General features: G+C 37.1%; 2 long non-coding RNA genes across 11 annotated transcripts in view; one reads left to right on the top strand and one right to left on the bottom strand.

The window, feature by feature from the left end:
- Positions 1-25,306, bottom strand: part of LOC120605280 (uncharacterized) — a 225,130-nt gene that overhangs the window by 170,754 nt on the left and 29,070 nt on the right. Inside the window, exon 3 of one of the 9 annotated variants that reach the window (XR_005653598.1) lies at positions 4,735-4,753. The exons of 6 other annotated variants lie outside the window; for them this stretch is intronic. This is a non-coding gene — a long non-coding RNA (uncharacterized LOC120605280). Of the gene's footprint in view, positions 1-4,734; positions 4,754-15,456; positions 16,641-22,461; positions 22,481-25,306 lie in introns of those variants that run through there. 2 more of the 9 variants (XR_005653584.1, XR_005653585.1) reach the window with 2 other exon arrangements.
- The window catches only part of LOC120605301 (uncharacterized), a 181,108-nt gene that overhangs the window by 145,603 nt on the left and 10,199 nt on the right, over positions 1-25,306 (top strand). The window lies entirely within an intron of this gene.

Below are 25,306 nucleotides of genomic sequence, written 5' to 3'. Positions count from 1 at the left end.
AAGGGCTCGATTTCACAATACTCCCCCACCCCCTCACTTCAGAGGCCAGTTGCAAGTCCAGGTTGTCACCTGTGCTTCTGACTGATCAGCTGCAGATTGAAGGTTCCAAAATTCTCATCCTTGCCTTTGGTTAATTTGTCAGAGAAACATTTTGCTTACTAGAGCACTGGCTTATCATAAAAGGAGATAACATAGGAAGAGCCAGATGGAAGAGATACATAGGGCAAGATATAAAGATAGGGCCCAGAGAGTGCATGGTGTCTCTGGGTATACCACTCTCCCCAAATTTCTATGTGTTCACCAACCCCGAAGTTTCCGAACCCAGTCCTTTTGGGTTATGATGGAGGCTTCATTATATAAGCAAAGTTGATTAAATTGGTGACAATTGGTGATTGAACCCAATCGCCAGTCCCACCTTCCTCCCCAAAAGTCAGAGAGGTAGAACTGAAAACTGTAACCTTTTAATACAAGGTTCCTTCTTTTGGCAACCAGCTCCCATCCTTAGGTGCAGTCTCAATGTCACCTCATTAACGTAACAAAAGATACCTTTGTCTTAGCACTTAGGAAAGTCCAGGAGCTCTGGGCCACAAATATATATCTCTAATTATAAATCATAACATCACAGTTTATTTCTGCTTCCATGGCAGCTCGAAAACTCTCTTAGTGGGAAAGGCCTGAGAAACAAGCCTTACTAGCCCTGCGCAGTCAAGTAAAATGCTTAGTTTATTGACAGATAAAGGGCAACCTGGCCAACCAGGATCTCTTGCTTCAAGTCATTGAATTGTAACTGCAGAATCAGATCAAAATGGTTCTATTCTATTTAATAAGATGTTGAGTTGCTTTTTAGAGACAATATACCAAAACTATAAGTCAGGAAGCCAAAACATGCCAGAGGAGCGAACTTTGACCTCCATCTGTACCTGGAACCAAAGTCTCCATGCCTCTCCCCCACCCCCTCTCACCTCCCCATGGACCAAAGGACCAGGACATAAGCAGAGCTTGATCACTGAAACCCTTTCAGAAGCAAAGGGTCTGCTGTCCAGGAAGATCAGATGTTGACACCTCTTTACCATATAATAGCCAAATTCTAAGGTCCTCCAATGAAAACTTGCTCAGCCAGCACTTCCACATACCTATACTCGCTAACTCATTAAAAACACTTAATTTAGTCCAATGAGAAAGATGGATTTGGGGCACCATTAGTTCTCCCATCTTCTCGATTGGTGCCTTCTTGATCAATAAAACTTTTCTTATTCCAAACTCTGATGTTTTGAATTTTAGCCTTTCGAAGAGTCAGATACGTGAACTCGGGCTTGGTAATAGAATCTGTTCACACATATTCATTGCTTTCATTCAAAATGGTTTATCTCAAATGATTAGAGAATTGAGGTGAGAGTAGGTTGAAGGGAAAGGGCCAGAAAGAGTCTACGAATTGCTCTGCTAACTTCCAATGTTACTAAGTTCAGTAATGGTAAAGAATTATTGCCTAGTTTCCCACTGGAACATAAGAATAAATTCAGGAAGAGACAGAAACCATTTGGCTTGCTGAATTTTAAGATATTTTATTGCCCCTGTAACATTAGAATCCGAAAAGGTTTCCAATCCAAATCTAATTCAAAAGGAGAGACATTTATAATGAGTTATTAACCTTCTCAAAGTCGGTAACTTCTCATCTCAAATTCAAATTCACTTCAACACAAGTGGTGATTACTCATACCCCTGGGGCAGAAGAGCAGAAGGAAAGATTATCAGGAAAGACAGTCTATTGTGGTAACCATCGCCCTTTTTCTGGAAGGTCTAATCTCACACTTTAATTTTCCAAGGGTTCCCTGCCAGGCTACTTGGCATCCCACCCTAAGTCTTAAAAAAATTGAAATGATAAATTTTGTACCTAGGAAACCTATTCTTATTCTTCCTTTCATATAGATTAACATGTTGCTGTCCAGAGTATGGTAGAGTGTTTGTTTAGCAGACATATTCTGAGCCGTGGGCAGGGTAAAGGAAAGCCCCTGCATGTGTCTGATCAATAAATCCATCTTGCCTTCAAGAGCTCTGACAGAGATGGAGAACATTAATTTCTAAGTCTATTTCAGTAATTAGACCCCTGTGTATCTATGATTCTACTTCAACAAATTCAAAGAAGGTATCCAAGGATGGCTCTAAGAAAACAGTCTTGAGCATCACGTCTGAAGTGTGAGATATAGTAGAGTTAAAGATGAGAGAGTCAGTACCACTCAGAGATGAAAGAACAGTTTGAGACTGGATCATGAGTACAGTGAGTTGAGCCGGCACTTCAGGATTTTGTCTGTAAATCTAGCCTCTCTTCTGGGATTTCACCAGAAGAAGCTTCATGAATGTAAGGACTTGGACCAAGATAAAAGCAGGGACTTCCTCCTTTCCATGAGCGTGGAAGAAGACATTTCAGGGAGATTCACTGCTCAAAAGCCTATTTGGTAGTCTGATCATTATGAAAGTTTTGTCAAGGTGTCTTATCCAAGGCAGTTTTGAGCCTGGATCAGAGCTGTCCTCTGTCTGGATGCTTTGGTAGGACTCTAATTAGCAGCCCTGGTGCCTCACATCCAGACATATCAGCCTCCAGCCCTCCTGTGTTTTGCATTTTAGTACCAGTGACCAGGCTTCCACCTGGCTCCTGAGAACAAGACACCATTTTGTACCCCATGTCTAAATTGAGGCCTAATTTTAATCCTCAGCTCCAAACACAATCCAACAAGACTAAAGTCTGGTAACGTCGATTCCATTTCTTTCCCAAGTGGAGGTTCTTCCCCTTACTCCCACTCCCTACTCAGGTGGGACTCATTGTGATTTGCTCTCAGAAGTCCCTCTGTTGTCTCCCAGAATCTACACAGTGTTGCTTCTATAATTCCCCATTCCTGTGTTCAATCTACTTGCCTGGAAACTCCTTATTTTTCTAGTTTTTGGTAATGCCCTTCAAAGTTTGTTCTAGGTGGACCCCCTGACAGTTAGCTGCTTTTCTCCTCCTTCGGAGCTACCCAGGATGTTGATTGTCATCTGCTTTCCTAAGAATACAGACATTGGAGAGGAATTCCTAGGGTTATTTGCCTTTGAGTACTATTTTAGGATTGTCTCTCTAAATATCTCTGTAGAAAATGATATATAAATTATTATAATTAATGGGATCTTATGGTTGTGGCATCTGAGAAGTCTCAAGATCTGCTGCATGCTAGAGGCCCAGGAAAGCTAATGGTAGAGTTCTAGTCCCAGTCCAAAGACCCGAGAACCAGGAGAGATGACGGGGTATGTTCCAGTCTGAGTTCAACTTCAAAGGCAGAGGAAAACCAATGTACCAGCTTAGAGACAGTCATATAAAGAGAGAGAATTCTCCCTCTGCTTTTTTTTTCTTCTATTCATGCTTTCAGAAGACTGGATGAGGCCCACCCACAGTGTGGAGGGCAATCTCCTTTACTCTGTGGATTCAAGTGTTAAACTTATCCATAAACACCCTCACGAACACATCCAGAATAATGTTTAATCAAATATCTGAGCATCCCTCTGGGTCAGTCACGTTGACACATAACATTAACCACCATGCCCTTCCCTCCTTTATTCCAGTGGCTGAAAAGCATACTTTACACTACAATAGTCATCAAATTCAGGGTCATTGACCTGAATATAACATCCCAGAAGAAACTTTCAATGCTCAGCCTTGGAGAAGAAGTAGTTTAAGAAGAGGTGCTTTTGTTATTGTTTTCACATTTCTGGGGGAACATTTCCTCCAGATGTGTTCCCTACAAATCCGCCAACCTGTCTTGTCAAACTCCTTCCTCACCTATCCCACAGCCCTGCCTTGTCCACAGCATAGATTTGTCATCCTGAGTTCAGGTTCTACCCCTGTAGGAGCAGACTGGGTTTCTTATTCTTTGCTGAAAACAAATTCTCTAATACATTATAATAGCTACTACAACAGCTGTCTTCTCTTGTGTACTTATTATACTTAACTATGTGCCATATTTTACATATATTAGTATGCTAAATCTTCACAACAACCCCATGAGTGATGATGATTTCTATTTTGCAGATATCATTACTGAAATGCAAAAGAATTACCAACTTGCTCAAGGTCACACAGCTATTAAATGTAACGCCACAATTTAAGCACACATGTCTGACCCCAAAGTTTGTGCACGCCATCATTACACACTGTCTTTCTTACCGCCCCTTCCCCCAAATTGTTTCACAAAAGACTGAGTAGCTGGTTCAAATGAAAATTTTCATTTCTAATTCGGTCTGGTAGCTCCATATAGGTCTAGATTCAGTGATCTTTTCCAAGCATTGGGATAAACAGAAAGATTGAAAATCCTATGTGACTTCTCCGTGAGTGATTAGGGACTGCATTCTGTAGCATGCCATTCACCATTCGCTATTCATCATCACAAACTTTCAGACGCACTGAAGGTCACGATTGAAAACAGTTATTTTAAGAGATGGCATTGTTCTCAGTAGGACCATTGCAGAATGATTTTAACTCAGATCTATATTCAGAGATGAATTCTTCTTTCAGCTCAAATGACGCAGATTTGTTAGTTGGGATGTGAGTAGGAGGTGAGGAGATTAAAAAAAAGGCAGGGGGCAAGTACTCACTCTTATCCATCTCTTGATCACCTTTTGATAATTGCTTACTTGCCCTGTATTTGGCAAATTCAAAGTCCTTGCTTTGGCCTGGCATCTCTATTTCATTAATTTGTCATAAGAATACCTCTCAATAAGGGAAAACCTTTAAGAAAAATTGAAAAATATAAAAACCTGCATAATGAAATGTTTTTGCAAAAAGATGCAAGATTTTGTTTGGGTCATGTTTTTCTCCAAATATGTGGTGGGGAACATGTTAAAAATATTCCCACTTTTCTCCTAGATTTTGCTTTATGCTCAAATACTTTCTTTACTTCCATAACTAATCACCACTGAAGATATGAAGATTGGGGGCACCCAGGTATACAGGGGAAGCTACGACATGTACAAAAAATGGATGATATACTGTGGGAGATTAAGTTTTAGTCCTCTATTTCTTTGTAGTAATATTATATATTCATCCTCTTGCCCTTCTGGAATTTTATATATTTCCATCTCTTGCTTTTCAGTTTGCCTATATGATTTGTTTAGCCAATTGATTTTCAACAGATATGTCATGAGCAAAAGCTTATATTTTGGCACTTGGGCTATCACTATGAGAAGAGCATACCATAATAGCTTACTGGTCCCAGAATACATAAAGGCACATGGCACAGAGCTGAAGTATATCTACAACCTAGACTGAAGTCTAGCCAAATCCAGTCTAGATCTCTTGAACCCCAGCCTTGTGAAGCACCATGAAACCTACAGCACATTTTCATACATTCTTTCAAGAAATAAATGCTCATTTTTGTAAGACACTAAGTTTGAAGGTGGTCTATAATATCATATTTTTGTGAAAATAGCCAGATGCATGAATCGAATCAGGGATAAGAAAATCATGTTAGAAATTAGTCCACAACACAGAGCTAGAATAATGCAACTTTAGATTGTGCTAGTATTCACTAAGGGCTAACACTGTGCTAGGAGTTTCACATATTCTCTAATTTAAATTTTACAACCACCATGTGAGGTAAGTGTTGGTGCACTCAGTTCCCTTAAAGTTTAGAGAAATTAAATGACTTTCTTAAGCCTCCATGCTTAGTAAGTTATAGAGCTAAACCTGAATCTGAGATTGGTTTTGTTAGACCTGCCTCTACTTTGTAGAAACATTTTTCCTTTTAGTTGCATATTCCCAAAGTAAGATGGAGAAAAATAGTAACAATACGTTAACATTGACTGTATTTAGTGGTTTCCTGCACATTTACATACTTCTTTTTTGTTAATATTTTCCCCAATGCCCACATTCACGTTTGTAGATAAAGACAGTTGAGATTACTCTGGCTATTTTACAGATTGGGAGACTGATTCACCAAGATGACCTAAATGTTCCCTTTGACCTAATTAAATTTTAGGCAAGTTTCTCCTTGACATTAGGCCCCTGACCTTCGTTTTTAAAGACCTTTCTTTTTTAAAGATTTACTTTAGAAAACTTGTAATGGTTAAGTTCTTTCTCTGCTCCTTGGAAATGTAAAAATTCTCCCAAGCTTTACCAGTTTTACAATCTAGGAATTTCTTTCAAAGACGTGGGAGCCAACCCTTTCAAGTGTAATCATCAATACTGAGACCCTATCTATCAGTCTCTGTGGGAAGGTAGGAGCCTAACTTTCATAAGCATCAATTAGCAAACACAGATGGTCTAATCACATTGATCAAACCTCCCCCTAAAGTCCTCTAGTACTTTTGTCGTAATGTCTTCCTTTCCTGTTTAACTCCACCTGGTACTATTTTTCTTTGACATGAATAAGGGAATAATTTCCTTTAAGAACACTCAGGAAATGATTGCCAAGGCTTAAATTCAGAGTCACTTGGTTTCAAATCGAACGCTTTCTTCTATCATTTCCCTTCTACTCATACTTATTTGTTATTGAAATTTATGTCTCTTGCCTTTTCTTCTTTTCTCTAGTCTAAGCTTTAGAGAGTTTTGTTTGCAAACTTTTCATTATTTTTTTCTTGGTTTGTGAGTTTGGATGAAAGAACTTAGGTTCAGAGCCTCGCCCTTCCCCTTGTGTAAGAGAGGTTTGGCCTCAGGCCCATAGAGGCTGTTAGTAGTCCCGGAGGATTGCTTTGTTTAATACTCTAGAAAGTGCCCCAATGCCTGTAATTTAAAGCAATAACGTGGACTCCAAGATATTTTTAATTAAAAGTATACTGTTTGAAGTCAGCCTTTGGCCTCCTATTTATCTTTAAGTTCCCTGCAGTTCTTGAAGCATGTTCACTGGGACAAGAATTTTCTTTTTCTCCACAGGATGGCAGTATAGGTTAATGTTAAATCTCACTCTACATGCCCCCCTTCAAAATCCCACAGTAGGGTTTTGTTCAGAATTGGCACTCAACTCTCCTTTTCTCCATATGCCCACAGCCTCCTGCAGCCCCAGCTCTAAACATTTCTCATTTCCCCCTTTTCTGAATCAAACAAAGGTAGGCTCTTCAGTTCAAAAAGGACATTTATGAATGAAGATCCATACAATACATCAGCTTCATTATAAAAGACCCCCAGACACAGGAGGCCAGGCTCGGCTGCCCACAAAACCACATGCAACTGAGCCCTAGTTCGGGGGGGTTGCCAAGTGGTTGTTTATAAATAGCAGTGGTCAGTTACACATTGTCAGCAACCTGACCTAATCGCTGTTAATCAATAAAGTCATTGAAGTGTAACAGCCTCATTGGCAGTAGATTGGCTGGAGTCCAGGCTGGAAGGAAACAGTCTTTGTGAGTAGTTAGATTGTAATTATTTAATCAAGTCAGTGTGGCCTCCAACAGATTCACAATCGACAAACGACTACAAAACCATGTTTGAGACATCTTTCCTCTACTCTAGAAAGCCAAAGAAGTGAGGCAAATAAAATCTTTGTGAAATTGGGAAAATTAGGTACTGCTTGCAGACTTTAAAGAAAAATCAAGAAACAAGAATATTTCTTGTATAAATAATTAGAATAGCATTCATTCTATTCTTCATAAGGGGATGATTTCTTAAATGCTATCTTTTCTTCTTACCTATTTAAATAGCAAGATGATTCTCTAAGGTAGACATAGGTTAGGATTACTACATTCTTCTGGAGGAAACTACCCTACGCCTTAAGCTTCTTCAATTCTCCTAGTAATAATGCTTTCAAAATTGGGAATTAAGCAAGGAAAGAGTAGGAAATAACTAGAAATTTGTTCTTTTTAAGTCTTTTTTGTATTGTTCCTTGTAGTAGAGACATTGTCTTTGCTAGTTTTTCTTTAATCCTTTTAAAAAAATGGTATTATAAATTATTGAAAAGCCAATGGCATTTATTGCTCTTCATCTTCCACAGTGCTTTGCACAGGTTTATGACAAGCCTTTCTCTCTATATGTATTGGTTAACTCTTTGCTTAACAAACATAGCATGAAAATGATTTACTGGAGAGCTTCACCTGACTAAGAAGCAAAGATCTAACAACTTCAAGTCTAAAACTTTATCAATGCTAAAGTAAAAACCAACATTTTCAAAGTCACTGCTCAGACTATTCAACAAAATCTTAAAAAAAATTCTTGGAAAAAATCTCCTAAGATTACTATGAAAAGACCTAGAAATCGATAAAAATAGAGTGATATTTAACTTTAGCCTTTTTTTTTTTTCAGAAAATAGAGGAAAATTATTATGGGATTATACGATAGAAGCGATTTTCTTAATATTACTTCCCAAATCTCAAATGTGTGTGTTTGTAGGTTAGAATAAAATGATGTATTTTTGAATGCAACTAGAGAGGTTTAACAAAGACAGCCTTTTCTGGTCCCTATTGGGGAAAAATTGGCTTTAGACTGTTAGCAAACACATCTAAAAGTTCAATGAACTTCAGTTAGTTGCTATGCCAACCAGCAGAAGACCTGTCCAGATATGAATTGATCACACAAATAAAATCTCCCCAAAGATGATGCTTATTTGGCTTACGGGCATAGTCTTTGTAACAACCCTTGAAAAATCATAGGTCTGTTGGCTTGGAGGATTTATTTGGACGGCTATCCAAATTTCCTCAGTGTATTATAAAATACTTGATTTTTTTTTTTTCATAGAAAATTGAACAGTTGTTTCCAGGGTGGGATAAGCAGGGGGTGGTTCCTTTTTTTCTTTTTTCTTTCCCAAGTCTAAAAATAGTGAATTTGGAGAGAGTTACATATAGATCTTAATTATGAGATAGAGAGAGTGGCTAGAGCTAGAGCAGTAAACCTTGAGAGATGTTTATGATTCCAGGATCACCTTGCGATGTGAAAGTCAGGCAATTCACCTTCATTTCTTAATGTCACATCTTCTACACCCTGCCACGGATAGGGTCCTTATGCACTCTATGTAAAAAGCCCCTGATGGATGTCATTTGAAGAATTTTTGTAAAGTTTCCTTTGAGAATTTGTGTGCTCCATAGAGAGTGAACTAATCTGTGACTAAATAAATAGGCAACTTGCATAATATGGTAGTGGACACCAATTTCTAAGGGATTGGAACAGAAAACAAGATCATATTTTTAAATGTGTATTCCACTATTGTCCCTTCGGAAACTTAATTTGGTTGATTTTTTTTTTCCTGTTGTTAGATCCCCCTTTTCAGGCATCTGGTGTGTCTCACATAAGCAATAGAAAAGAGTGGACAAAACATTTGGGAATTGTTATGACATGTTATATGTGTATTCTGAATATACACTTCAATCTATATGCCTAGCAATACAAACCCATAAAATAGAGTCACCAAGCATTTATTATGTCTGTTTTCTTATGTGACGTTGGCCCACTCTTATTATTTTTAGTTTAATTCTGCACCTCTGTATTTGTTTAGAAAATGACTTTTTAACTTTTATCTTCCATTGCTCATTTTATATTCACCTCTTGAATCCACACACACATTTGGATTTTCTAATGTTATTCTTAATGATATCTGCAGGACTGGCTTTTGTAAGAAGTGTTAGTCTTTACCTCTGGATCATCCTACTCATTCCTAACTTCTGGATCTACACTTTACATTAGCCAATTTTGCCTTTGACCTCATTGAAAGAGCCTTGGATTCCCCAATAAATTATGTAGTAGGTATAAATATTAATGACTTCAGAATAGGGCCTCCCTATAGTTCAGATTAAGGAACAGATCTTTGACAATGGGTATAGAGACTATATGCATTCATGGAGAAAGAATATTGATTATTTGAAATATGCTCAAAGAAATTCACATTAAATCTGTAAAAATAAGAAAACATCAAGCCAAAAGTGAACAGATACTTCGTAGTGAGTTTCTTTAAAACTCTCCTTTATGTTGTTGGTACAGCAATAACAAAAATGTACCTGTCTGTAATATGACCAGTCTGTTTATCCTTGATCGTCAAAATGGGTGGGATCTCCAATAGTAAAATCATGGGACTATTCTTTTTTGGCTCTTATCTCACAGGATCTAATACAATTCTCAGCAGCCTGAGGCGAATTGATTTTAGATATATAACCTAAAGCAAGCCTAGTACTTAGAGATACAGAATCTTTAACCTTTATGCTATTGAGTATTGGTTTAGATTCAAGAATTCATTTGGAGAGGAAAAAAAATCACATGGTTATGTATTCCCATAGATAGCTCGATACAGGCTGTGACTTAGAAAGTCTTCAAGTTGACGACAGTTCTTAACCTGCTCTTTCTCTCTGCTCTACAATAAACTAGTATTGGGCTATCGAAGAAAAGAAATATCGAGTTAAAAGGTATGATTTAAAAGTATTCCCGCATAAATACTTGTGATTGTTTGGGATAAATTATAAATCATATATCAATAAAAATTATTTGCTTTGTAGTGTGGAGGGGTCAGTAGGGAGCATAGTGGCAGTGGTAGCATCTGGGGCAGTGGTGATCACGGTGCGCTACTCCTGCAAGTCCTAAAGAACCAGGCTGTGAAGAAGATGCTCCTCAAGCATTATTAATGTTCTATACTGTTCCCAATATCTCATGGACTAGTTCTGTGAAACAAAAATTTTATCATCAAGTGTTACCCTCACAAGAAAAATCCACCCCGCCCATTGGTAAATAGTGGTGAGGTGCAAAAGGGACACTTTGTAGGAAATGGATTTGAGGCTGGCATGGAACAGCTGGTGAGAGATGTCCGTATGATGAGCAGAAGCTCCTGAGAAGCTGTGTAGCTAGTGACCATTGGGGAGGAGCTAATGGGACAGCAGTCATACTAACAACTGCTTTGTTTTTCCATGATGGCTTGGAGGTACTGCGGAGATAGTTTCAATATAAGCTGTGGAAATTTGTGGATAGTGAAGAAGGCCATGTGAGCTGATATTCCCTAATCTTCATTTTAATTAGAGCAGCTTTATTTTGATTTGTTTTATATAATGGAATTCTGTGAAGAATCTCATTTAAAGAATCAGGTCTATTTAAAAAATAGAAGAATTATCAACAATAAAAACCTGTTGCACATCGGGAGCTGGGAAAGAATGTTTGGGCCTTATCCTTAAATTAGAGAGACAATAAAAGGTGGGCCTCCATGCCTGATTCCTCACATCAGTGGTTCGCAAAGTCAATGGTATCAGGTATCAGCATCTCTTGGGAAATTGTCCTAAATGCAAATTTTTGGCCTCTTCCCAGACCTATGTGAAGCAGAAACTCTTAGGGTAGGGCCCATAAATCTGCATTTGAAGAAACCTTCAGTTGATTCTGATGCATACTGAAGTCTGACAACAACTGCCACAGGGCTTAATTCATTTCCCAAGTAAAAGAAATGCAAAATGAATAGAAAGAAGGTACCAGTGCAGTTTCTAAGGAAAACTTCTTCTAACTACTGCAAATCAATCTCATCCAGTCCAAATCTTTATAGGGAAGGTTAGTTTTCAGTCTCAGGGACAGGATAATGCTTCCATTCCTTCTATTCCTCAAGCATCACAAATATCAGTTAAAATAAAACTCTATCCTTACAACATAAAGCCATTATACACCCTTGACAACCCAACCTCAGCCCCAAAGTGTTTATTTGAAAATAGGTAAAGTTCTGTAGAAGTCATTAATAAGGTCACCAACAGATTCTAATTTCTACTGGATAGATGAAGTCTTGAATTTTATGGATTCATTGTTTGAAATAACTATTACTTATAAATTCCACCACATCTAGGTCACTAGATGATGCACATTTTGAAACAGTGCTACAGGAAGCTATAGTCAGAGAGAATGAGGCAGAGCGAGAGGATGTCCATTGCCTTCCTAGACCCAGGACATCTACAGCCAGAGTTGCCTTCCTGAAATGAATGATTCCTCTTTGTGAGATTGTTCCCAGAGGTAGTAAGATTCCACTGGAGTTGTATATGGGTTTGCCCTCAAGTCTAAACCTGGCTCTTCTCAATGTTTTAGTTCTATGATGTTACACCACTAGATGGCTCTCGAGCGTCTGTCCTGCACACGAAAGGCTAGGAATTTGAAAAATGGAGTGTACTTTGTGAGCTGTCCCCAGCCATCTTCCTTCGCCGGTGACTCCCGCACAGCCAAAAGTGATGTCTCATTTTCTCTCCTTCATTTTCCAAGAGTAGCCCAGTGATGGTGTCTCCAAAGGAAAAAATAAATACCTCAGACCAGGAAAACGCTTGTCTTCACCACGTTCCAAACTTTAAAACCCAGCCAGATGATATGTGTATACTGGCATTGTGAAGCAACTCTCTGTTCTTAAATTTTATAGCATTTCATAGGTGGTTGGGGCTATTAGGGAATGTAATAGCACAACAACAGATTAAAGATACCCAATGTACAAGTCTTACTTGACCAGGGGAAGCTTAAAGTACGTTGGTGAACATTAGCTTTACCCAAATTGCCCTTTTATGTACTTTCTAGAGATGTTGGTTAGAGTGAAAACTCAAGTTGTATTTTTTTTAAAATTATTGTAGTTATTATTATTTTTTTTTGAATCTGTGATGTGAACTCGATTTCTTCTAGGCTCAACTTTTTCTTCTAAATTGATCCAACTTGATGAGAAACTCAAAAATTGGGCAGTCATGTTAACCAAACTCTCCTAATATGATAATCTATTGTTTCCTGGGCAAACATTTGAACCAAGAGAAAAAGCAACCACAAACTGAAATTTCCCATCTAGATGCCTAAGAAAAAATTTGAACTGAGAGACAAAGGAAGGAGGACGGCTGTAGGGTAGAAAAGTCACCCTGTGTCAGAGTAAGAGTTTCACAGGCAAACCAAAGCCATAAGTAATTTGCAGTCACGGGGAAGCTGCTGCTGTGAGTAAGAAGAAGAAATCACTCTGCAGAGGAGAATGGAACATATGTGAAGAAAATATCAGATAGGAGAGAAAATGTGGACTCAAAAAGATTTACAGGGTAGTTATCTGAAACATTTCCTATGAGCACTGCTTGTATTTGCTTCTATCAAATTCTACATGTGGTTCAGAGTCTTTTCAACCACTCCCTCCCCTGCCTTTTAAAATTTTCCTTGAGCTAATTGGCAAAGATCCTTGAAGAGGTCCTTCAAAAAACTAGAAGGCATCTTTTATCATAAATCAACTTGACATACTAAATTCCTGATAGTTGAGTTTACAAAGTGGAGGGAATTTCTGGCTTAAAATAACACTAAAACTTGCTGAGAAAAATATATGTTTTCCAAGTATTTCTGGCCCCTTGATGTTCAGTTAGTACAACTAACTCAAGAAGCAGAAGTTGGAGACCACGTTAAGTCGGTACTGAGGCTTGTGGCTGGGGCATGTGCGACCCCTTCCCCCAACCGTTGTCCATAGTTATGCTACCTCTGGAGACCAAAGAACTGATCAAAAAGAAGACTCTGCCTCTGAGTCCTCGGCCCAAATTGGTTTTTGGTTCCTTTTCACCGCCATCTCCTGAAGGGACGACAGGATGGGTCTCTAACCTGGATTCTCTTTATTCTTCCTCTCCGCTCTAACACGAGGGTGAAATTTTCAGAATGTAAAATAACACATCCTAAGATGGCCTTCGGGGCCCTTGGTGGGGACCTGTTTAACTCTCCAACCTCATCGCGGAGCCCTGCTCTCTTCATTCTCTACTGTATATTCTTTTTGTGTGTGTGTGAATGTGAGCTTGGTACAGTGTGTCTATTTAGCATTATATGGTTCTTAGAACACCTTCTGTTTTGGAAGCAAATGTAAAAATCATTCAACTGCAGAATGTTTTATTATAATCGACAATCTCAGGGACACATCCATTTTTTTTGTGAACTGACGTGCATTTCTACTTGAAGGATGGAATATGAGTATAAATACACGACAATAGAATTGGAGAGTGTAGGCAGAGGTGTTCAGAATTCTAGGCTATTTCAAGGTTTTAGGGGAGCCTTGGTCCTTATCAAGATGAATTTAAATACACGTTCCTCCTATTTTCTGGATAGCCTTAGTATTTTTCCCAGTAACAGCCACAAAAAAATTGCCCACTAGAATGACTTTAAAACATATGAAAAATAGGATGGGCATTGCCTGCAATTTATAAGAATTAAAAATATTTTTACAACTTTTCCTTCTGGGCATGAAAATTTTTTTAAAAAAGTTCAAAGATAGCTTTTAAAAAATTGTAAAAAAGATATGAACAGGGTAAAGGAATCCTCTTTGTTGTCATTGAACTGTTATCCTGAGTTGAAGTCATAGAAAAGTTACTCAAGAGAGTATGTGAAATTGACTATTTTCCATGTTCTTTTTTTTTTATTCTGTTTTGATCTATTAAGGTTCTTTAAAAAAAAAAATCAATAAAAAATATAAGCCTGTAGATAGTTACTCCTCCACCATCCTGGATATTCAAATTTTGTCAAAGAATTCACCCTCAGTCCCATGCTCGAATCTGAAATTTGCCATTTCTTCTAAAAATTCAATACCATTTTCGATCTAATTATATCGCCGTATGATTGTGGGTATTGTTGGATGCTTCCTTGCCTTTTGGGGAATTCCTCTCCTTTGATCTGGTTAGGCAAGTTAAGCCTTCACTTTCCACTCTCTTTCAGCACTTTTGAAATTTATAATGCAAGCTAGAATTCTATGAAATCATATAAAACCGCCAATGTTCGATTTGTCATACAAAAGTGGCAGTTTCACGTGGTTCAATCTAATATAACAATAGCTAACATTTATTGAGTAGTTACTACAGTTCAAATATTATATAAGTACTTTGTATACATTATTTTATTTAATAATTTCTCATTTTACAAACTAGGAAATTAAATATCAGAGAAGTTAAAAATAAATTAGCCATAGTCAAATCACGATTAAGTAGTCGAAGCTGAGATTTAAACCTAGATCTATCCCACTCCCAAGTCCAAGCTGTTAAAGTCCACTGTCTTTTAAGGGTGGTTTCTGATTTCTTTATTTTTTAATGAAATTTTTTTAATATCATTATTGGATACTTCTTTCCAGGGGAAGCTATCATTAACCCAGATGAAAGTGGTAATTTCTGACAAACATCTCCATGGGTCACATAGACAAAGCCATTCCAAGGAGCTATACTTAGATGAATATCCAAATGTTTCCCAAAAGCAAAACAGTAAATTGCATTTTCCACTTTTCATTGGAATGTTGTCATTTTGCAGATAAGACATTTTATGTGTTCCTAAAGCAAATTATTTTTCTTAAAAACACAGTGATCTGCAGCTTCTAGGGACAGGGTTCAATCCCTAATAACGGAAAACATTTTGACTTCCCCTAGTTATCACTGAAGGAGAATATGAATGTCTGGAGAAAATAACCATTCATGCCATATCACTTGCCTTTCACAAATCATCCTAGAAGTAAATCTGTGTCCTCTGTCTGCTATAAGCATTTTAGAAGTCTTTAAAAGTCATTTTTAATTACTGAGAATGGGGTCTATATGTAGCTTTAATAATTTTTTTTTAATGCAGAAATTGTGAGTTCGAAACCAAAATCAAATGTGCTTTGTGAGCTTTAGAACATGCGATAGTGCAGCCATCTGGCCCCCAGGCCATTTCTGCATATAAGATATTAATAACATTTTAATTTAAGTAATAGATAAATCTGTTTCAAGTGCCTCAGCATCCATTCTCAACATTGCCTGCAGATCTGTTGATCCTAAATAATATTTTCAAGCTGTGGTAAGGTTATTGGTGTTCTGAAGCAATCTGGAAATACCAAGTTCTTATGCCAGGAAATGGGTCAAACTGTAATCTCTTCATGTTACTGTTTTGATTTCAGAAATAGCTGTGTCCTTCACACACTGGGAGCTTGTATACTTCACCCCTTTTATGGATTTGATTACAGCTGCCATTCTGTGTTTCAATGACAATGTTATTAAATATCTACTTTTAATTAATCTCTCTGGCATGGGGAACTTCTCTTCAACCTCAATCTATTTTTAGTCCCTCAAAACAGTTTCACCTTTCTCTTTAAATAGCTATTCTATAATATGCCATTCTCTAGTGATTATTATAGAAAGTAGCACCATACTTGCTCAGCCAAGAGAGGCAGCATGCATGTTAGAGTCAGATTTACAGTTGGATCTTAGCTCTGCCACATGGGGCTGTGTGATCTTGGGCAAGTTACACTATTTCCTGATACTTCATTGGTGAAATGGAGGTACATGGGGTTGATAGGAGAATCTCATTACAAAAGCAACATCAAAGGCCCTGAGTGTCAAGTTCACAGTTATTTGCTTTACATTTTAACTCCTTTCATTTCTGTTTGGTGCATAGTTATATCTCATACAGAAACAGATGAAAAAATTCTTTCCTTTTATTTCTTTGTTCTATTGGCTTTATGTTTAAGAAGCTGGTATTTTTTTTTATACCACTGATTAATTGGTTCATTTAAGAAATGTGCAAAGTCTAGCTTGCTGTATTCCATTCTTTTAAAGGTACAACCACTTCTTTCTCATATCATTTTTATGGCAATGGGCCAAGTAAGTGCATTTACTCCATATGTGTCTCTGTCATTTGGATATCTGTCAACATTTGTGGCTCTCTCTTCAGCTTCTCTCTTCACGATATTGATGGGGAACTAAGGGTCAGGATCCAAAGAACTAAGGGTCGGGACCACAGCCATCTGGAAAAGGAGAATTAACTCACTCACTCAAGCAGCAAAAGAAATCAACAACCCCTCATTCACCTCTTTTGTTCTTTTAATAAATGGCTCAATGAAGTCTCTGGCCAATACCAGGCTTGATATACTCTTGTCCGCTCCTATGGTTTTTATGGAAAATAAAATGTGAAAACTCACGAAAGCAGCCAAAGAAGCTCTTGATGGTTTGGAGGGAAAGGTTACTCTCAGTTGCAAAAAGAAGATGGATATGTCTAGAAAATGTCCCACATTGTTAGTATTTCAGCTTGACCTTGAAACATTACCTTGAAACAGCTCAGAAGTTGTTTTGCAGTGGTGGTCAGGTTAAAGGATTAGCTGAGGGTGTACCTCTACCTACGTGACTTGTCACAAGGTTACGTTGGCAGAGCAAGCACATGCTATTTTATTTTTATGGTGAACTATTGCCTAACTAGCTATAGGCCCAGTGTTGCAGTTAGAATAGAATGTGGGAGTATGTATATCAGACATAATAAAAAAAATTATATGTGTTAATGAGAGCACTTTTGACTCTTGACACGATCTGTTCTCCAGCTATATATGGCAAATGCTGTGAGTCTGTGACTCTGAGCTACTCTGATTAAGTGGACTTGTCATTCTAATACGCCAATTAATGACTTCAAATTCAGTTTACATCTCTGTAGAACAGAAAGGACATTAGAGTCTTGCCTCTTGCTTGTATTCTTGATCCCGTGTTCCCTTTGAACTGCTTGTTTGCAGGTTGAGTAGTACATGCTAGTAAATAACCTCATAATGAAGTGCGTGTTCGTTTTCAGTCTCCTAACCTGCATTTGAGGTTTATTTCAGTTTAGAAAGTGTGTTTATTTGAGGTCACTTAAGTGAACCAATGGATATTATGGATGATTGTGCTTAGGCTCATTGGAGCCACCACTTGGTGTTGTCACTAACTTTCAGGATGAGTAGGTTTTGAAGAGAATCACCCATGGAAAGAACAGCATAGCAAATAATAATAATATAGCAAAATATAAGCCACGTTTGAGTTGGGGGGGGGAGTGGAAGGTACTGCTAGAAAGAGAGTTTAATGAGTTCCAAGAAAGTGATGAATGCCAACCCAGAAAAAAAGACAACAACAGATTGTATGACCTGTCAATAAAGAGTTCCTGAAAGGTTAGTTAGTAATATGAAGTGATATGGTCTTAAAGAAGAGAACAGAGCTACGTTCTAGAAAAATAAATCTAGAACCATGGCATATAGAGAGAACAACAGCAACAAACGCAGCTCATATTCACCTAATAAGGGCACAAGCAACTTCATAATCAAATGAGAGATTCTCACGCTATGCTCTGAATTCATTTTATATTTATAGCACATAATTAAGTAAAATTTAAGGCTTTGTAAAAAAATTTTACTTTACTAAATACCTGTCAGATACCAGTTTGTTTGCAAAGTCAAATGATTTATACACATGGTTTATAGGAGTCAGTAATTAAGTCTACATAATTAGGTTTATTTTCAAAGTTGTTTCATGGTGTAGTGATTTTTTTATCTTAGAGTTTCAGTTATGTTAGTCGTGTTTAATATTTTTTTTCAAAATAAATGATTTGTAGTTTATTACTCAAATTAGTTAATCTATAAACCTAATTAGCAGTTTTAAGTGTGGTAATTGATGATTTAATGACTGGATTTCAAACAACTCTTGTTCAATAGTAAGGTTACATGGGAGGTATTATTGTCATTCCTGTTCTGTAAACCCATGATATAATATATCCAACAGAATGACATTCAATTATGTTTTGGGGAGGATTGATCAGGTTGTAGGCTTACTGGTGCGTTGTAGATCTGCTTTAAAACAGAGCATAAGCCAGAAAATTTATTGTTGGATCAAACGCTGGTTTAAATAACAGAATTCCCAAGCTGTTCTTTACATGTATTTGATGATTATAAGCTAATTTTAAGAGATTGTGTTTGTTCTCTCCACCTTCTTCTCTTTTTCTACATCTCTATTCATTAGGCCTAGAACAAGACTGAACAAATAGTTGGCACTCATTAAATAAAGGTACGCTTGAAAAAAGCCCTCTCACAGTTTGTAATTATCATAATGTTAGAAGAAGTGCCTGCTTCAAGGAGAAGCCCCGCAGCCATGGCAGGTCTTTAGTATCCCTCAGACCTCATCATTCAACTCCTACTCTTCTTTTAATTTAGGTAAGAGGAGATCGTATTTGTATTAATGAACTTAAAATTCAGCTCTGTCATTTTAGCTATAAGATCATGGGCAAGTTGTTTCCCTTCTCTGAGCATCACCTTCTTTCATCTTTAAAATGAAGATAATAACATGTCAGGGCTAAAATTAGTATCCAATGAAATGTGCCTTGTAAGTAATGTTTAAGACTGAAATGTATGGGTCCCTGATTCTAGCTCTTTGTTCCAATTCTATCCATATGCTCAATTCACAATTGGAGGTTGTGATCAACTCTTCAGCCAATGCATGCAGTAGACATGCCACAAAGGCTTTGAAATTTTCATAGACGGCCAAGTTTATCAACACCTTAAAAATCATAAAAAGCACAATGCACTAGATCTCTTCACATACACTGTATGTTAGTTATTTTGTTATACCTAAAGCAATATAAATATTGTAGTATCTCTGATAGCTTATCAAATGTTTGCTATTTCTCCCTATGAATGTTTAACAAATTGTCCTGAGCCTCCTTCTAGGTAGCTTTTAATCAGAAGCATCTCTAGCAGTACCATCGGAAGAGAACAGTTACCAGATTACACTGCTGTTTGAAAAGTGTTGTATGACTAATAATGCTTGGGTTGAAGTGATGCTGTTGCCACATGTAGATAAAAACATTAATAGAATTTTAGATTGCATCTTCATCCATTACAAACTTTAGGGTGAGATCTTTAATAAACTGGGGCAGCCTGGTAATGGCCCAAACTAGAGCCTCCTACAGGCTTTAAAAGCACTTGAAGATTTCTTCCCATCGCACCTAGAAACATTTCTCAACCTCATCTCCATACTATTTGTACATGAACATATTACCATGCATCATCCTTCAAATGACTATAAAGCATATTAAAATAATGCCATAAGCCATTCTCAGAAATAAATATCCAATCTCAGATGGCTCTGTAGAAATAGCAATGAGCATGCTCTTATTTTTGACACTGTTGGCACATTTGTTGTATACTCAATAGCATATGTTTGGAAAAGGTCTAGAACTTTGGAATGTGGTTTTTACCAAATGAAGTTGAGTGAGTCAATAGGAATCACAGCCATAATTTATCCCTAATAATAATAATAAGAAGAAGCATTTGTTGTACCAATACTGGAAACCAAATACAGTATTAAAGCACCTTAAATGAATTAGTTTGGCTAATATTCATAAAAGTCCTATACGGTATATTCCACTTTTTTACTGTTTTTCAGCTGTGAAGGCTGGGTTTCAAAAACATCAAGCAGATAATTTGTAAAGTACAAAACTCAGTTGAGGTCATTCGAATTCCAAAACCCTTACACATGATGCCACATTAAAACTTCTGAATTCTATGGAGATTGGGCAGAGCACACCTAGGGATCACGTAAACTTCCTGACTCTGAATCTATCCCAACACACAGAAGAGGCTGTGATGACCACGAATTTCTGTATGGAGCTCTATGTTCCATGAGCCCTCCTAGTCTGTGGTTTCAGGTGTCTGTGAGCAGTCACTCACTGGCTGGGTTGGCTAAGAACATTCCTATAGCGCCCCCAGCCCCAGAGAGCTGTAGCTGAAGGTCTCCTCCCCAGCTGCATAAAGGCAATTATTTCTATATCAGCTCACTCACGTTAAACTCTCATATGAACATAACGAACATAAAGAAGTTTGAATCACCTACAGTGCATCTGTGGAACTTGAGGAAACTTTGCCACAAGACGGAACAGACAAAGCCGACCAGCATTCCTGATTAAAAGTGATTTCTGTTTTAATTGAAATGATCACTATGAACAGCTGCTAGGTGAGTTGGGTGAGTGTGGGTGGGAGGCAACTAGGAACATCTCTGCAGCTGAGACCAGGTTCATTTATATTTATTTATTTATTTCTCCTTGGGGGGACAAAGGAAAGGCAAGTATATGTTGCAGAGTAATTTATTGAACCAATGAAAATGTCACGAAAACATTTGGATTGTGTGGGAGACAAACATGACTAGATGCTGGGCATGGCTGAATATTCAATTTCTCCATAGGCAAATGGAAATTCTTCACAAAACTTAAAATAAGCAGATGAAGAATATAAGATAGACTAATCTTTCAAAAAAATCTCTAGGTGTTTAGTTAAAGAGGAAGTTGAGTTACACATTTATTTAAATTTTTTTGGCTAAAAAAATACATTAATTCTTGTCCAGTGGGACTAGGCACCCGAGAGTTTTCATCTTCATGTTCCTTAGTTTGAATGGGTAATATAAACTTAGAACTACAAATGGCCATAGAATTCATCTCATCTGACCCTCTTGTTTAATAGAAGAGCAAAATGAGGCTCTAAGAGAAAGGAAGCAATGTATCCATTTGTATAAATCCTTGGTGAAACATGGAGTAATACATATTAAATAGATTGAGCCAATGAAGATGATTTGTTCTGGATCACCATGGCGACTTCATATGTGCCATGGCCTTCTTGCTGTTTCTCAATTAATTTGCTGCTTGGGAATTATGCTGTCTCATTGTACTTATTTCCATTATTTCTTCAGTCTAAGAGACAAAGAGTGACCCCTCTAGATTAGTTATGTTTTGTTTTTTTGTTTTTTCTTATGCATTTTTAGAATTTGTAGCCCTTTTCTTATTACTTAATCTTTCCAGGCAAATAACCTATTATTTCATTGCTTTTGGTGAAGTAGAAACACTGGAAGAATAAGCATTAAGTTGAAATTTGAATATAATAATAATTATAGTTAATAGCTGGCATTTATTGGGGGTTTACTCTGTGCTGGGGAGTGTACCAAGGATTTTATATATATATTAACTTTTTAAATCCTCACTGTTCTCTGCATTTTGTAGTGAAGGAACCTGAGGCACAGAGAGGTTTAGCAACTTGGCCAGAGACACAGAGGTGAATTCATTCTGCAGAAGAAACTGATGTAAGGAATTAAATCACTTGCCAAAGCCACAGAGCCAAGAAGTAGTGGGGCTGAGATATGAATGCGGATCTGTCTCTTACTGAGATGCTGACCATAAGCTATTACGAGCATAGGATGTTTCAACAGAGTAGACAGAGAAATAGAGAAAAGCCAGCAAGATATGAGGTGGGACTTTTTCAGGTAAAGGTATAGTTTTGGCATGGAAATTCAGTTCCAGATTTTGTCAGTATACTACCACAGTGTTATTACAGGCTTGAGAAGGTAATTATTCGCATGAGCCACAAATAGGCTTCAATCTAATGCTAGTTTATTTAATTTTATAAGACAGGATATTCAGCATTTATGCCATCTTCATCTCAAGGGAAGACCTGCAATTACCCGAGTTCACAGAGTTAGTGCCCACACCCATGTAGGATAAGCCCAGCTGCCTCCGTTAAGAACTAAGAAGTGTATGGGTCATTTTGACTCAGAGAAATTACTCCTTAATTTTTCAGCAATCTTTTACATCTCTATTTACATAGGCCCAAGGCCTGCATGCCTAATCCCAGCTATCTCAATGCAGGTATAGCTCAATACAGCAGCAGATGAGGCAGACTCAACGTTCCACATTTCTCTTAACTCCGTAGTTTCCAAGGAAGAAGAACTCTGAGAAGACAGACACCGAGTTCCCAATTCTGTATCAGCCCAGGCCCAGTGCTCACCAAAGTGATACTTGGCACAGTGCTGGCACCTAGTAGGCATTCCAGAAATACATAAAAAAATGAATAAATGTGTGAATAAATGGATATGCCAATAAATATCACTTTCCTCTTGATTATATTCACACAGTAACTAAACTCAAGGAACTGACATATAAATTGATTAATGTATAGTAGAGGATGTTTCTGGCAGATGACCTAACTCTGAATATCTGCACAGGATATTCTTGCTTATTATTTATATTAATCAAGACCAACTTACAGATCAGGTCTCTGGGTGACCATGAAACTAGAGCAAACGATAACAAAAAATATGCTCTTAGTAGATCATTCCTGCCAATCATTAAAGTCTAGAATATTTCTTTTTACATTTCTATATACATAGCCATTATTCATAAATAAAATACAGCAAGTTCTCAAATAATGTTGTTTCCTTCAATACATTTTCATTATAATATTGATGTGATGCTATAAAAACTTAACTCTGGTTTATATCAATTGGCCTATGATATACTGATTTCATTGTACATAGTTGCAGAATCTACCGACTGATGGTAAGTGAGCAGTTACTGTATATCCTATTCCCTGAACAATATTAGAAAATTGTTGGCAATTTCTTGCTCTTTAAATCTCTTATTTTATGCATAAATGGTAAGTCACTTATTCATTAGCTCAGAAGATCATTATTGGGATTCTTCAGTATGCGAGTCACACTGCTAGACCCAGGGGTGCAGTGATTAGCAAGACCATTCAGGGCCCCTGCCATCTTAGGGCTTATCGTCTAGAGGGGAAAACATACATTACACAAATATTTATACAATGATATATAAAATTTTGAAAATTATAAGTGCTGTAAGAGAGGTTAGTGGATACACAGAGCATGCACTAGGAAGGTTTGGATTTGTCGGTGGTCAAGGAAAGGTGCCTGAAGAAGTGCTATACCACTAGATGTTGGAATGGGGTATAGCAACCACTAATGAATTCACTGGGGAAAGCATTCTGGCCTTAGGGAATAGCATATATGAAAGTCTTGTGGCAGGAAAGAAAATATGGTGCATATCCTAAAGATCAGTCATTATGTGACATTTAATTTATGTGTACCACTTTAATATAATAATACATTTTACATGTAAATGTCAATAATTCATTCAATAATTTATTGAATTACAAATCCACTTACTTGAACTAAATTTAAACTAGATATATTCAACAATAAATTTGGTTCCATCTATGTGTATCCTTCTGCTAAGGATACAATATTCAAAACAGAATGATTCATTTCTTAAAAGTACATTTTAATAGAAAATCAAACAAACATGGTAACTATTGGGGACCGTAGAAGCATAAATAAAAGGTAGATAACTCAGACTCAAAGAAGTTCGCAAAAATTTTGCATAGGCTTAGGCCCTATTAGGCCCTATTCTTGTGAACAAAAGACTTGTAACTCATATTTTATGTAGACTTTTGATTTGATTTCTCCAGTAAATGTTAAACATTTCATGAATGTAATATGATTTTTAATAGCTTTAGGCTTGGCTAGATATATTTTTCTGAATTTATTTCTAAATATGTAGACCATAATTTTTCTTCTTATTTATGAATATATATACATATATAAACACATATATATGTATGTATATGATCTAGAAATAGTTACAGATTATATAGAGAGACATATTGTCAAAAAACACACATTTCAATCCATATAATGTCTCTTCAAAATAGTCGAAACTTCATTTTGGAAATGTTGAGTGATGGCTGGTTAATGGCGGAGCCAGGACTAGAACACTTGGTCAGGCGTTATTACTCCCTTGTCTTAAAAGGAAAAAGAGCAACCCCCTTGAAAGAATTGCTATTGATTGGGTCTTTTCTTCGAATTGCTTAGAAACCGAATTCGCTAGCCGAGTTGTTATGAAGGATTTGCTGGAATCAACTTTGGTGAGATTTTCTTGGGAGAAATTTTGCAGCATATTTAATCAGGCGACCAAGAAACAACAGCTGCTTGTGTATGAAGCATCAGTAAAGCTGCTAAGATTTATATAATCTTTAGTGTTCAACAGATTGCTAGCATTTATAGGATAGTCAATGTATGCCTATGCTCATATGCAGTCATATATACTACCTTTCTCTCTGCCTCTGAATGAAGGGACTTCCTAGGAGGGACATGCTTTAGAGAGAAATGGAATAAGAACTAGAGGAAAGAGGGCCTGGTGATCAAGTTCCTAGAAATTGGTAATAGTAAACTTTGCCCAACAGAAAGCAGTGATGGCTGTACCCATTTGCAATAGGAAAAAAAATAGTTATTCAATTTAGCCTATGGATAGGTTGCCATAACTTCCTACAATAGCAGAATCATTCCTGTGACATTATTCCCTGTGGCTAAGTCAATGTAAACATATTTATATGTCCTGGTCTAAGTATGGGAACATTTCTAAATCTAGATGATTATTAGACATTTCACTAAAAAGTTGATGATTATCAAAGTCATTGGTTCTAATTTTCCCTAAACAGAACAACTAATGAATACACACAAAAGAACTTTGAGATGTAGACTTGAAGATACACAGACTGGAAGGGATCTTAGAGATTATTCAGGATATACCTCACACTTTAAGAAGGAGGCGCTTATGGTCAGCAGAGATGAAGCTACTAACGACAGCATGAAAAATTCCAGTGTTCTTAACTCTCAGTCCAGTGCATTCTCCACCATTTTCCATTGTCTTAAACCTAAATTCCCCAATCTGGTATTGAGATTCTCCAGAAAATCTCTTCTTCCATTCTAATCTTATACTCTGTGATCTCTCTCTCTCTCTCCTCAAATAGGCCATTTTCATGTCTACCTCTATGACCTGTTTTTA

Source organism: Pteropus medius, unplaced genomic scaffold (assembly GCF_902729225.1).
Source record: "Pteropus medius unplaced genomic scaffold, Ma_sr-lr_union100, whole genome shotgun sequence".
Lineage (NCBI taxonomy): Eukaryota > Metazoa > Chordata > Mammalia > Chiroptera > Pteropodidae > Pteropus > Pteropus medius.
The sequence above is the reverse complement of the archived record's forward strand: the minus strand, read 5'-3'. Positions and strand labels throughout refer to the sequence as shown.